Raw genomic sequence first — 14,331 nt, 5'->3', positions numbered from 1 at the left:
TTTAATGTATAGCTTGCCCATGTTATAGATACTAGAGAATTTTCTGAAGTAACTTAAAAGATTGTGTCTTACTGCCTTGTTCCATATCTTTTTATACACAACACATTTTTATTACTCTATGTAATTTTAATAAGTTACACTGGCACCGTCATTTTAGCAACTGCATTCGCTACATTTAGCAACAGGAATTACTATAGAAGCAAGGAAGAAAATCTAGAAGACTCAATTAGCAGGAAGATTTGCCAGAAAGGCAGCCTTGCAGCAGGACTGAAGGACTCGTGCTCAGGTGAAAGAGTATTTTACAGAAATGGAACTCAGAGATGCACGTTTCATGGCCACTAATACATTTGGTTAATTAAAAAAAATAAAAAATTAAAGGCTTTCTTAGCTAGCACGTTGATCAGTCACACGAATGACATCTCAAGCAGTGCTCCACCTCTGTCATAGCTGATATTACAAAAAGCTTCTTTTTTCCACTTACAGGGGGACGTGCGCGTGAGACAGAGAATTTGAAATGTTAAGCAGCGACACAACCAAATATTTTCTATTTTGGGCTGAAACTTATTACAGTCACAAGACAATTAGAAGTCGTGCGAGCACAGAGATACCCAAAATGTTTTGCTGCCTGAGCCACTCTGTATGGGAACGTTCCTCTCCCAGCTCTCCCTTCCCCTTCCAGCCTCCCCAAAATTTTCCTCTCTCTGGTTTCCACTTTCCAACACAGGATACAAAACCTCTGAGAACAAAGGTGCTGAGGATGAGCTTTACGACCATGACCATCTTCCCAAAGGTCTACACTCTCTGCTCAGAACCTAAAGGTTATTACGCAAAGTCCTAGAGGAGAAAAACTGGTGTAATACCTTCCCCTTGGCATCTAAAAAGATAGAACAGACCATTACTGGCTACGGATATAACATATACAAAGTCTATCAGGGCACAGATGTATTTGTGGAGAGGTTTTAAAGCCATTGTTGTCCATTTTTGCACATTAAAACCCACAAAGAGATTTATTTAGAGCACTAAATCATTTCATTTCTCTCTGGCTACATTTTTAACTATTAAAATATTCATCATGCACTCCAAGAATCTTGATGCCAAGTATTTATTTTATTTTTTACAACCTTTTAAATAGCTTCTTTAAAATATCTTCAGGTATACATGTTGGTCTTAAAAAAAAAAAAAACCACTGATAATGAGAGCTTATTGTAAAACATCAAAGAGAGAAGTGAGGCATCGGGCACTGCTGAGACTAGAGAACTGCCCATCTGCAGTGGCCTCTGACCACAGTACAACAAAGGGGTGGATTCCATGAAATTCAGTGCTCAGGGTAAACAGAAAGGGTATTTTTTTATTTTTTTTTCCCAAAGTGAAATTCTCAGGGCTTCCCATAACTAGATGTAAATTTCACCTGCCAAGAAGGCTGGGAGGGTAAAAAAAGGCTTCTATAAAGGGAATATTTGTGTCAAAACCCCCCTTTTAGATTTCCCTTCAGATGGATGATATTTTTTGTAAGAAGGATAGGTGGCACTGAGAAATATCCCTATTTTCTGTTTGAAAAACCTCCCCCTCATGTTAGTCTCTTTGACCAAGAGGATACCCCCGGCCCCGAAACACTGCTCGGAAGCCACCAGCCCCCTGTGCGCGCAGGCCGGGTGCTGGGCACGGTGCCGGTGCTGCTGCTCTCCCCCCTGCACCCCAAAAACAGTCCGTGCCTCCGACTTTCTCCAGCCTGACTGAGCGGAGAACTGCACGTAGGTCCTGTTCTCGGTAGCCTGACGTAGGCGGCACCGATGGGCCCAGGCTGCGTTTGTCAGAGGCAATTACCGAGCTGCCTCATCCGAGGTGAGTATCATATGGCCGTGCACGAGGTGCTGTTCCCACAGCCAGCTGGCCCCGCGCGCCTGTCACCGAGGGCAGGAGGGGCCACGTGCCGGCAAAGGGGATCTCTTACCCACAGTGTGATGGCATGAAAGGCACGGAGTGGTAATAGCTGGGTCTGTAGCTCACCAGCTCATCCCAGCACAGGTTTCCTGGCCAAAAGATCAGCAGCACCAGGCAGACTCAGCCCACCTCGCCCTGGAGCTTTCAGGACGGTGGCTGAACGAGCATTTTCTGCCCGGAAAGACACTTTGGATAAAGCCTCTGACAGAGACCGAGGCCAGGGCTGGCTTGGATGCCTTCACACCCCGGTGACATGGCTGCTCCTCACCCTGCAGCCTCCTCAGCTGGAGATGCTGAATGTGACCAAATACGGTTTGGCAGCTGTAAAGCTCAGTTACAAACTGCCTGGGAAGAGATTACCTTCGGTTTCAAGAACATTTCTTCTAATCTGAAGAGAAGCAGAGACCTCCCCTCTCCTCCCCGTGAAGCCTCTGCTTTACGCATGGAGCCAAGCTCATTCTCGAGCACTAGAGTCTGAACCATTACATTCCTCTCTCTATTCCCACATGTGATTTAACTTCTTCCACTTGAAAAAAAAATTATTTTAACTGTTCTTCTGTTTCTTCTCACAGAGAAAGGAGTCAAAGAGTGAGGCACGAACCTAAAAAATGATACCAAACTTTTACCAACTGCTTTGGCATCTCCTCCAAGAGCTCTCTGGCCACCGTGGCTCCTTGGAGGACAATGGTAGGCAGCACCTTCAGGCAATTCCATACAGAATTTGTGCCGTTGCTTCTCTGTCCAAAGGGGTTTCATTCTGCATCTATATTAATGTAGAAAGCTGAAGAGACTGTTTACCATTTACAGTCTCCAAGGAATCAGGGATGTGCTTGCACATAGTTATTCCACCTGTTTTGTTTTCTCTCCCAGACACGGAGATTAATGAAAAAAGGCAAGTAAGACTGCATTTGTAGACACTGACTACATTATTCCTGAACACAGAACTTAACACTGAACGTCTGGGTCATTTAAAAGGTGACACGCATTTGTGAGAAAACGCGTTTAGTTTATTTATGGATAGAGACACACTGGACTCACTATATCATAGGCTTTCCCAAGCGAAAGGCTCCAGTCAAGATAGAGTAAGTGAAGATGTCTCACAACTGGGGAGGCAGCTTGTTCTTTTTCAACAAATTGCAGGTTATATGGCATATTAGGTACCATTAATGGATTAAACATCTTTTACTGAAACATGACCTGCTATTTCCACAAACAAGTCTCTTACCTTTACCACATTTATTTCCTACAAACTCTTTGATTTTCATTTAATGTCTATCTAAAAGGCTGAAGACCCAGGCACTCCACTTAGTTGCACTGACATTATCTTTTAATTAGCAAAGGTCACTTAATGCTTTTAGTACAATCAACAGTTGCTTTCTTTCCATGATCAACTGGAAGAGCATCACAGTTAATGCAGACTGATTAAAACTTGAAAATTCTTTAGCATAGAAGTATCTCAGGACAAATATAATCAAGCCATTGCATGTAGATCATTTTCCTTGACAGCTTTGATTGCCACTCCATTAGCCTGGGACTGATTACCACTGTGCAGTAGCGTTTTATAGAAAACGCCCCGATTTGCGCAGCAGTGCCAGTCGCAGGAAGAACAGCTCGGGATCTGCGGGTAAATGGTCCCTCTTCTTTACCGTGGGTCTCGCCAGAGGACTGACAAAGCTGTGGGTGAAATTCATCCCCAGGGCTGTCTGCGGCTGTATGTGTCCGACATCCTTTAAGTGCTTCCAAAACCTTGTCTCAGAAGAAGGAAAACTAAAATTAGGGTTCACATGTGATTGGTGAGGGATAAATAAAGCTCACATTGGACAGACATACACAGCTCGCTGCCCGGCATTGCAGTTGAATGCAAATATAAAAAAGGTGACCAATCGTATAATGTCTTGCAAGTATAAATCAGTTTCCTCAGACGAAGCTGGGATCCTTGTCCGATTTGAGGAGACAGACCTCTTGGGTGTTTGGTGGCGAGAGATTTGTCTGCAGTGAATGAGGTTTTGGGGAGTAGAGACCACGTTCCATTCAAGAGAGTGCCAGGTCGCCCCACTCCAGAATCACCTGCTCTTTTAAGAGACAAATTTTAAAAGCTAAAGATAAACAGATGGGGCTACTGTCTCCAATACCTAATAGTATTGTTAATCCTTATCCTTTTGACCCATGCACAAAGAAAATTATTCCAGGAAACCACTGGTAAGAACTCCTTTATATAATCCCTCTATTATATTATATTTGCCACCGAGTTTGCAAAGTCAGTAAAATGAGAAGAGCTCTTAGTATGCCTGCTACAAATTAACGAAGGCTTCTTAGTCTTGGTAGCTTTTTATTGCTAGACAAGGAGCATATGTCAGAAAACATATGGCAAACAACAAAACCAGGATGAACCAGACCCAAAAAAACAGAGCAAGCATTTCTATTTAAAAAACAATTACATAAAGCTCCCTTGGAATGGCCACATCCATCCACGAACCAGCCGTTTTCATCTCCTCTGCTGCATTTAGGTTATGAAAGGATTTAGTTTCCCAAGAAAAGTATTTGAGACATAAGGAATGCGGACAATTTTAAATTAAACAGCATGACTATGGTAACATCTGCAATAGATTGGGTGCCCTAAACACAGTACAGGAGATAACAGTCGCCTTATCTATGGTTTGGTAAATAATTTCTCCTACCTCAAGGGTCATTACATCTTCAGCTCTTTCTGTCATTTGTGATTCCACTGAGAGGCTGAAGAGTAAAGTCTCTACAGGTGCTTATGGTGCAAGTGAGCAGCTATAAATAACATCCGCGCGTTCAGCTGTGCAAGGACAAGAAACCTCATTCGCATCCTGACGTTCCTTCATTATACGCCAACTTTCAGCCCTACAGATCTCGGCATCTCCCGACATCAAATTTGGCAGGTGGCCACTAAGCAGCAATACGAGCCATTAGGGAAAAGGTTTTCTGCTTTCCTACATCCCCAAAAGCTCCATAGTCCTCTCCCGAGAGACATAGGGAGTTGGGATGGAGGGGGGAAATCCCACCAAGTGGCATTTTCCCAAACCCGTGAATCCACAGAAAAATCTTCCCCTCCAGTCCTAAAATTTGAACTCGTTAGGTGGGGGATAACATCAGCCGAGAGCAGATCCCCACTGCGGGGGTAACACTCGCACATCTTCCCCCACGCTGCCACTGGGTGTTTATCATAGGATCACAAAATGGTTTGGGTTGGAAGGGACCTCAAAGACCATCTAGTTCCAAGACCCTGCCATCGGGGGTGACACCTCCCATTAGACCAAGTTGCTCAAAGCCCCGTCCAGCCTGGCCTTGAACCCCTCCAAGGATGGGGCATCCACAACCTCCCTGACCAACCTGTTCCAGTGCCTCACCACCCTCACAGTAAAGAATTTCTTCCTAATACCTAATCTAAATTACCCTCTTCCTGTTTAAAACCATTACCCCCTGTCCTATCACTACACTCCCCAGTGAAGAGTCCCTCCCCACCTTTCCTGTAGCCCCTTTAGGTACTGGAAGGGGCTATAAAGGGGCTTTTGCTCCAGCAAAGTGGAGCACGAGGCTCCCTCCACCCGCCCAGCCAAGGACCGTTGGCAGTTCACTCTACGGCTCTATTGCAGACTGACACGTGTCAAAACAAACCCATAGGTCTGTGCCTGGAGACTGTCTTTCTGTTACTGGGGAAAAGATCTAAGCCCGGGGTGGTGCAGTAGTGTCCTCCCTGATGGTCCCCCCCACCCTGTGGACACAGGGTCGGCACTGCCTGCGTGAGGGACCGGCACAAAGAGCAGTTCAAGCACAAAGCTGTGGAGGTATCATTTTGCGTCGCTGCTGGTTTTTGGAGAGTGCCAAAAAAGCAGAGGGTCACCTTAACTAAAGAGAAGGGGGTGGAAGACCAGCGAGATTTAGGTGTTAAAACTAAAAGCTGAGGAGAAGGTGAGGGGGCACTTAGATCAGGCAGGCAGAGCTAGACACGTAAGTGATGCACAGAGATCTCATGGGACAAGGTTAGGACAGAAGTGACAGCTGGTCAGAAGAAATAGCATTTTAAGATCCAAACCCCTGTCAGGAAGACCCAACCGTGCGGCCGACAGAGAAGTTCAATAAAAACGGGCAGGCAGAAAAAGGACACGAGGTACATAAATACATGCTTATTCAATAAAGCAAGAAATGGAATGGCAAAATTGAGCCAAGAAGGCTGCCTGGTGATGGGAGACAGCCTGATTTATTTGCCTTGCTGAAACACGGAAGCGTGGAAAACACAGCAGGGAAACTGTGTTGTCTCGGTAGGAATTATTCAGCAAAGGAGGGTTAGGTCATGGCTAGAGCACCAGAAAGAGCCTCTGGAAACCAAGTTTCCAAGGGAAGAAAAAAAATCACACAGACAACACATAATTGATGCAGATGCACCAGATGCGTTGTACGGGGGGCTCCAGGGACAGAGAGGAAAATCATTTTTGAAAAATCAACAAACAGTTAATAATAAAGCAGTAGTAACTCCTAATTACTTGTATGCAACTGATGACAGCCCTGCCAGAGTGACAAGCTGTTTCTTAGCAACTCGGAGTCAGCTTTTGGAAGTTCCCATCTCCTGGGGACCAAAGTTTAGCAATAAGCTCTGCCCGGACCATTAGGCTTTAGGGGCTGCAGTATATTACACTGACATAATTTACCTCCCATAGGAAGAGATCACACTAAAAAGAAAAAAAAAAAATTGGGAACGTGGACAGGAATCAAGCAGTCCTGTAAATGAGGATATTCAAGTCTTGGATTGGGCATCGGGGATGCCCAGGCGTTTCTGGCAGAGGAGAGGTGCCAGCAGCACAGAGGAAAGTGCAGATTTCCAGGGCCAAATGGCTTCACCCAAAAGCTCTGCAAGGAGAGAGCAAGTGAGCCGCTAGCACAGAGACCCCTTCTCATTATCATCAGGTGTCGCCCTTTTTTGAGTGAGAAATGCTCGAGACAAATCCATTTCCCAGCCACGATTTTTTTTTTTTTTTACCTTCCACAAAGTAGTTGATTATTTTGAGAGGTCGTTACACACACCAAGGTGTGCAATATATTTCTGCAGAGGAAAACCGCACCTTTCCGCAAGTTAATCTGCAAAATAAGGGCAACTTACATATAAATCGTGTGATCTTTGGAAAGGTCTTGGGCAAAGGCAGTGGCGAGGGTCTGTTGATGAGCTGAAGTATCCAGGAGAGAGGGAGTACGGCCGTGGCTCAAGAACTGCTTAAGAGACAGGCATAGCTGGTTAATTTTTAAGGGGATCAAAGACCTGCATCACCATTGATGTTTTATAAATTAATGAGCTAGAAAAGCACACAAAGAACAAATGTCAAATACTAGAGAGAAGCTAGAAAAACTCCAGGGGTTCGGGAAATCTGCATGAAAATACAGAAAAATAAACACACACACTCAGAGCACGACGCAGCCCTGCTCCCCGGTAGACATTAGTCTCTTAATTCATTGGAAGCTGCTTTCAATAATATTTAATAGAGAAAAAGAAAAAAAATGAAATTGAGCTCCCTTCAATACCCCTGCCAAAACTTTTTTCTGTGACGTGCTGGCTGGGAGAGTGGCTGCTAGAAATGTCACCATGTAAAATGACATCAGCCCCTTCCTTTCGCGCAATCTTAGCACCGCTGACGTCCCAGGAGGGGCGAGTTGTAGAGTTCAGTGTGGCCTGTGCCAGCCCCCACCCTCCAGCTCGGACTGATGGCAAAAATCCAAAGTGTACCCCCTTCCAAAAAAAAGGAAAAAAAAAAAAACACCTACCAAAAAGCAGTCCAGGTTGGTTAACTCCAAGAGGAGACAGGTGACAGAATATCCTGGGGATAAGTTGACACCTGCCCCCAGGGAGAGAAACTCAGCATCTCTTCTTAGTAAAGAGGGAAAAAATAATAAGAAAAAAAGACTTAAATAAAGAACTTCAATGACAGGAACTTAAAAAGTAACGGGAAGATACACTGGGGGACAACAACGCCGCAAGGAACGTGCTCTACTTACTTTACAAGACGTCGGTGTCCAGCAGGATTTCGCCCACAGCAGGATTTGCACAAGGATCTACACAGGGTCCGCAGCCACATTCCTATTTATCCTGCTTCATTTAAACGTCCCACGCACAAAGTCTGATGAGCAAGTCGCTGTGTTATTGCATTCAGGAGAAACCTTTCTGGTACAGCAGCGCTCTGATACAGCATTGCAATGCCCACATCCTCGTGAAAAACACTTTAACAAACTCCTCGGTTAAAAGTAATCTGCCAACAGAAGAGTTTCAATTGTGTAAATACGATATTGGAGTAGTTAGAAAGTAAATATGATAACAAGTAAACATTGTTTTATGAGGAGGAGACAAATCCCAGAAAGTCTTGAAAATAAGCAAAATTGTTAAGTGTTCGTAAAACATAAGGCAAAAAAATGTAGCTGAGGACTCGAGTCAGTGGGGTCTGAGATGTCCTCAGCCAAGTCCCTTCTGCTGAGCCCAAGCCGCTGCCAGGCAGACGGGGTTTGTACTTCCCACTATTGTCTCCAAGTCACAACAGCATCCTCAGCTGATGTCATTGCTCCTAGCTAATATTAAATGCTTTCAAATCTCATCAATAAAATACAATTTACATTAAATGACCAGAAAGCTGTCAATTTTGTTTTTTAATCCTCGACTTTCTCATGAGTTCCTGACTTGAAAGGAAAACATTATGGTTATTAAGTAATGATTGATTTATTACATACCTTTGGGAAATGTTTTCTTTGAAGCATAAGGTAAAATATTCCCAAGTTTTTCTTTGGGTGGAATGTTAAAGACATCGAATAGATAATATCCAGGGCAGTTTTGCAACCAAGGGCACTAGAAGGACGTTTGGAGTATCTGTGCTCCTCTTGATTTACTTTGCTTTTTTTTTTTTTTTTTTTAAGGAAATGTTTTAATATTCTGCATTGATCTAAGTACACAGTTTTCTTTGTTAGGGAAAAGTAGTGCTACAAATAAGCATGACTCCTTCCTCACTCACCATTCCCAGATGTAGACATTACACACAAAACTGGGGGGGGGGCAGAAATGGCACATTTGGCATCAATTCAAACACGACGCCCAGGGAGCAAACGGATTGCTGGCAAGAATTCAAATCAAAGCATCGCTCAGACTTCAAAATGTACAGACGCATTTTTCAGCTGCAATGGTTCCTGTTGACAGTTATCCAACTTTGTAATTAATGACAAGGCAAGGAATACTTTGTACTCCAAGCGGAATCCCCCGCATTTCAGCGGTGATAATGCAGCCGCTGCTGCAGGACGCGATGTGCCAGGACTGGAGGTCCCAGCAGGAGCGCGGTTCCCCCGGCCGGCCGGGTACCGAGAGCCGCGGTGCCCCGTTCCCTAAAGTGCCACCAAGACACTTCCTACTCAGAAGAGCTCCTGGGCTCCAAAGCACCACACAGCTGAGCATCACCTGAGCACTCCAGTGCTTTGCTGGAGTTGTGGCGCTCCAGTTAGTTCTGGCTGCCCAGCTCCTTTCGCCAGGGAGTGAGGGCAGAGGGACCGGAGCATCCCACCCTGCCCCTGGCCTGCCGGAAAGCTGCTGACGCAGATACAAGAATAACCGATAACATTAAGTTACCGGGGAGGAGGGCGTTTTGTAAAGCAGAATGCAGGCTGCTTAAATAATGAATTAAGAGGCATCAAAGAATGCGTATGTAAAAGGACGGAGAGGGAAGGTCTGATATTTTAGACTATGCTAGACCACAATGAATAAATTATAAGAAAGGCTGAATACTTTACTAAGTATAAAGACGTCTAGCAAAAGAAAAGTTCCTACACTTCTCATCCCTCACTGGGTCCCACATGAAGACAGAGCTGGGGGCTCAGCCAGTCCGTGCGGGCTCTTCCATGCACATTTTCTTCTGGACTGAGGCATCTACATTTAACAGCAGCCGTCCTGTCTTTAAGCCTTCGATCCTTTTACACCAGAGACGAGCTTGCTTGTTTTTCTGACGCTACTGAAGTTCTCCCAGTCATAACAAACTAAGAACACCCAGTCAGTTTGACGAAGACGAAGAGATAGGTAGGAGGCATATTTCATTACGCTATCCAGGCTTTGGCGTGGTAATTGGTGAAGAAACAATTCCGAGCTGTCAGCTCGACACACACGGCTTTTCACTGACTGACGGGCCAAGTCCTTGACGGGGTAATGAATGATGTCCAAGGGCTGTCACCGCTGTGCTCACACCCTCTTACCTGCGGCCCTCATAAAGCCCTGAGCAGCACGACCATCCCTCCCCACCACGGACACGGCCCCTCAGGGCCTCCTGCACATCCCAAGGGCACGTTCCTGTACCTCACATGTGACCCCAACAAGGATTTTAACTATCTGCAAGGTGCGAGAATCAAATGCCAAGCAGGGATAACCCCTGCTGCAGCCTCCACCCGAGCTGCACACAAACTACCTTGCGCGTTCAGGGTCTGCCCATGTTCCTCACCTGATGCAGGCCCGTGGGTGACGGCGGAGAGATGCCAACTCGTGGCAGTCAGTTCTTGACCTTCATTGTCCATGGCGGCCTCCCTCTTCCCCCAGGGTCTGCCCACCCTGGCACCACTGAAAGGAAAATGGGAGTTTCCAGATTTCATCGCGTGTGCCCATAGAGGGACTCCAAAGAGCCCCAATTCAAACACCAAAGTTAACAATGGATGTGTTGCTCCTGCGTCACGGAAAGGGGAGCATCTGCCATCTTTCAACACTTCCATTGTATTACAAAACTCACCTGCTTTCCATCATTCTTCCTCAGTAATTCAAACAATTACTACCCTGGATTAACTTTTAAAGCTTATTTTTATTTTGCTCAGATGTTGAAAGCTGCAGGTCAGACGTCAGGCAGAGAAATCAACTCCACCAGCTCTAACCGAGGCACTGGGGCAGTGTGGGACACCGCACCCCTCCCCAGGGCAGCTCGAAGGCTTTCAAAGCCGCAAAGAAAAGTCAATCAATTCCGTTTTTAACGACTAACTGTGGGATAAGTTTGGTAAAGGGGAAAAATCTGCAAAGCACAAATATTTTTATTTAAAAACAAATGCCCTCACAGTAACTGGGTTTTTTAAACAAAAGAAAAACTGCCATTCATTTTCCATCTTTTTTTTTTACTATTTTCTAAGTGTCAGTGGTCTACATTTTCAATGACGTCAGATGCAGCAGATGCACACGCACCCCTCAAGTGAACTAAGTGGGATTAGTAATTAGGTACTGGAAGGTGCACAATATATTGCACAACTGAGTAATGTATTGCGTAAATGAAAGTCAAGACTTTGCAGCAGAACAGGAATTGCATTAACTGCTAAAAATTGATGGTTTGGCACAAAATGTTTTTACCGAAGAAAAAAAGAGAAAGAGCATTTTGCTACAAAACGATTAACTGAAAATTCTTTTCAATCACCAACTAAATTGCTTGAAGGAAAACCGAAGAAAAATATTCTGATATTACAGCATCCGAAGAACTCTAGGCTGAAAAACTAAACTGTCCCTTGATTAAGTTTTCCCAGGCATTTCCTTCTACAAACAGGACGAGGGAAAAACAAAATCCTCACCTGCGGGAGCAGCTGGGTTATTGCAGCCCTGGGCGAGCTGAGCCTCCGCCTCTGGCAGGAGATTCCCTCCGCACGGCCAAGAGCAGGTGGGAAAGGGCTCCAGTGCCACCTACCGCTCTCCGCTAAGACAGCCGGTAACGCCGCTCTGCCTTCCCTGGAAATCCTGCCAAATCCAAGGCGAAACGCACCTTAGAGGTTATACACATTCAAAACAAATTCAAGTATTTTTCTGCTAAGCAATAGTGCCATTTTTCTTTTTTTTTGCTACTTCTCCTCCTTTTTGATTTGCCAATGGGAAGATAGGAAGGGGAAGGAAAACCAAGAAAACGTAAGTGGAAGTAAGAGATACAGTCCGCTCTTCATTTGACTTTTATGCCCTTATCCAAAAGACAATGGTAATAACAGAAATAGCTGAAGTTATACTATATTTTGTATATATTTATATCTATTTTATTTATTATATTTTAAAATGTTATTTATATACTAACATTATTTTTATATTTTATCTATTTTTATATATTATAATATATCTATTTATATATTATAAAAGTATTTCACTTTTCTAAGAGAGGACAGCAGCATATAAAAAAATACATTGGAGAATGTGCTGTCAGCTCTCTCAAGCTGTGGCAAACCCCCCCGGCCAACCTCCCCTGCCCCCTGCAGCACAACTTCCAAGTCACCACCCAGTTTTCCAGCCCCGGCCCTTCTCCCCGAGCCCCACCTGGCTGGGGATGCTGCCCCCGTCCTCACCCAGCTCAGACTCAGGGGATTCAGGTCCTTTGGTTTCTCCCTCTGTGCAGTTTATGACAGAAACATTCTTGCTATCCTCATTCTTGGCTCTGTCCCAACCGGGTTTCCACACGCTTCACTGGATTTATAATTGCATTCACAGAGGTCTTCTGAGCCTCGGGCTTGGGAGTGACTCTGTCCATTTTGCCCCTCTGCAGCCTCTACACTTACTCATTGCTTCCTCCTCACCCCTCTCATTCCCTCTGTGCATCTCCCTCCCCACCTCCACAAAACACTTTTATCAGTCGCCCACTGTAAATTGCTCAGTTCCACCAACACAGAAGCTACTAAAAGTTCAGACCTGGGCTCACCAAGACTGGCTCAGTCGTTTTCTTCCAGCTCCAGTTTCTTCTGCCCAGGGAAGCTGTAGAATCACCATCCCTGGAAGTACTTAAAGGATGGGTAGGTGTGATGCTGAGGGACATGGTTTAGTGGTGGTTTTGGCAGTGTTGGGTTGATGGTTGGACTCAATCTTAAAAGGTCCCTTCCAACCTAGATGATTCTATGGTTCTTCTAGAACCTTTAGAAAGGTTACCCCAACCACAACCAAGACCCGTCTACCTGCTCCAAGGCACTGCCACACCAGAGGAGCAGCTCACACAGCCAGCCCTTACACCACAGCCCTTACCTGCAGGAAAAGAGTGTCTGGCCAAGAGTTGAAGCTGCAGGTTTGTGCTATGAACCAGCTGGCTCGGGCTGAAATAAGGCAGAGATCCCTCACTGAAGTTGACCGACACAGTCCGTAGACAGGAGGAGCGGCTCCCATTCAGACTAGGTCAGTAGCTCCAGTAGCTGCAGGCTTTGCACCCGTGCTGTGAGATGAGGAACTGAAATGCAAGAAGGATGACGAGAATTGATGGAGGGATCGTGAAGAGCCATGCTACTATGGCTGTTTCAGGGCCAAAGCCAGGAGAGGGTTTAGTAACAGTTCTTTAATTTTGGACAAAAAGCCCAATCCATGAGAAATGTGTGTTCAGAGGAGCGGAAGTAAGAGCTCAACTTCAAGGCAAACACTGCAAATTGAAACAATTATTCAACGTTGAAATCAAAGAAAATTATCCCCTCACATTTTACCCTTCTGAGGAGATGAAAAGCTCTCAAGGAGAACGTTTCCTTCAGTTTCTCTCCTGCTTAAAAAAAAAAAAATAAAAGATAAAGAGACATTCTAAACCCTGAGTTACCTTATTAATGGTACAACTGGCAAGATTAACAGCAAAAATTAAACAATTTCATTATTATTTAATTGCTTTTAAAAATGTATTGCCTTAATATTTATAATTGTACTCTTAAGATTAATAATCCTGATTTGCCACCTCCCCATCACAAACCATTTCTCACACTTACCCAACTTCTACAGAACTTCTCCAGAAAAAAACTGAAAATACTTCTTGAAGACTTGTGAAGTAAAAAGGAAAGACACCATGTGCATCCATAAATTTTTTATTTCTGATCCAGCTCTCGGTTTACATTGTACCTGAAACACAGGCAATCCTGCAGGCATTCAGGATCAGCAGCACTCGTTATGTTCCAAAACTAAATACATCATGCTGATGCGAATGTGTTGGTTAAAGACAAACTCTGAAGTAAACTGGAGAGACACAAAAAAAACCACCCACAGAAGTCACAAGGAACAAGATTCCTATAGTCTGTTAGGAAAATATAATCCAGAGCTATATCCTGCCTAAAGAACAAGCGGCCCAAAACTCTCATGGATTCCCTCAGTTCCCAAGCCAAGGCAGACTGAGATGGCCCAGACCCTCTTCGAGAAAGCCACAAGCCAGATGTTTGCTGTTGTCCAAATCCTCTCTCGGGATTTATCGGCAAAACCCCATTAATCCAACAGAACCTTCTTCTGCTGCCAAGATAGTTTTGTCATTTTTTTTGTAAAGCTAATCAACCAAAACAGTGTTTTCATCCCAGTAATATTAAGCCATAAAGGCTGAAGAATATGTTGGCCATCAACTGTCAACACTGCCCTCAAATTTGCTGAAACTGGTGACTGTTGGCAGGACGTTTTGCCCTTGG

The 14,331-nt window shown here is 44.7% G+C and overlaps 1 long non-coding RNA gene across 2 annotated transcripts; it reads right to left on the bottom strand.

Moving 5' to 3' along the window:
* Positions 1–7,728: 7,728 nt before the first annotated feature.
* On the bottom strand, positions 7,729–13,334 carry LOC134521463 (uncharacterized). Of its 2 annotated transcripts, none has more exons than XR_010072768.1 (5): positions 12,935–13,334; positions 11,515–11,677; positions 10,416–10,531; positions 7,951–8,201; positions 7,729–7,822 (listed from the first exon to the last, which is right to left on the bottom strand). It is a non-coding gene; the product is annotated as an uncharacterized LOC134521463 (long non-coding RNA). The 2 variants fall into 2 exon arrangements; XR_010072767.1 differs by having other exon boundaries at positions 7,745–7,819.
* Between the last annotated feature and the right edge of the window lie 997 nt (positions 13,335–14,331).

The sequence above is a fragment of the Chroicocephalus ridibundus genome, chromosome 10 (genome assembly GCF_963924245.1).
Source record: "Chroicocephalus ridibundus chromosome 10, bChrRid1.1, whole genome shotgun sequence".
Taxonomy (NCBI): domain Eukaryota; kingdom Metazoa; phylum Chordata; class Aves; order Charadriiformes; family Laridae; genus Chroicocephalus; species Chroicocephalus ridibundus.
This window is presented reverse-complemented; position numbering and strand designations above follow the sequence as displayed.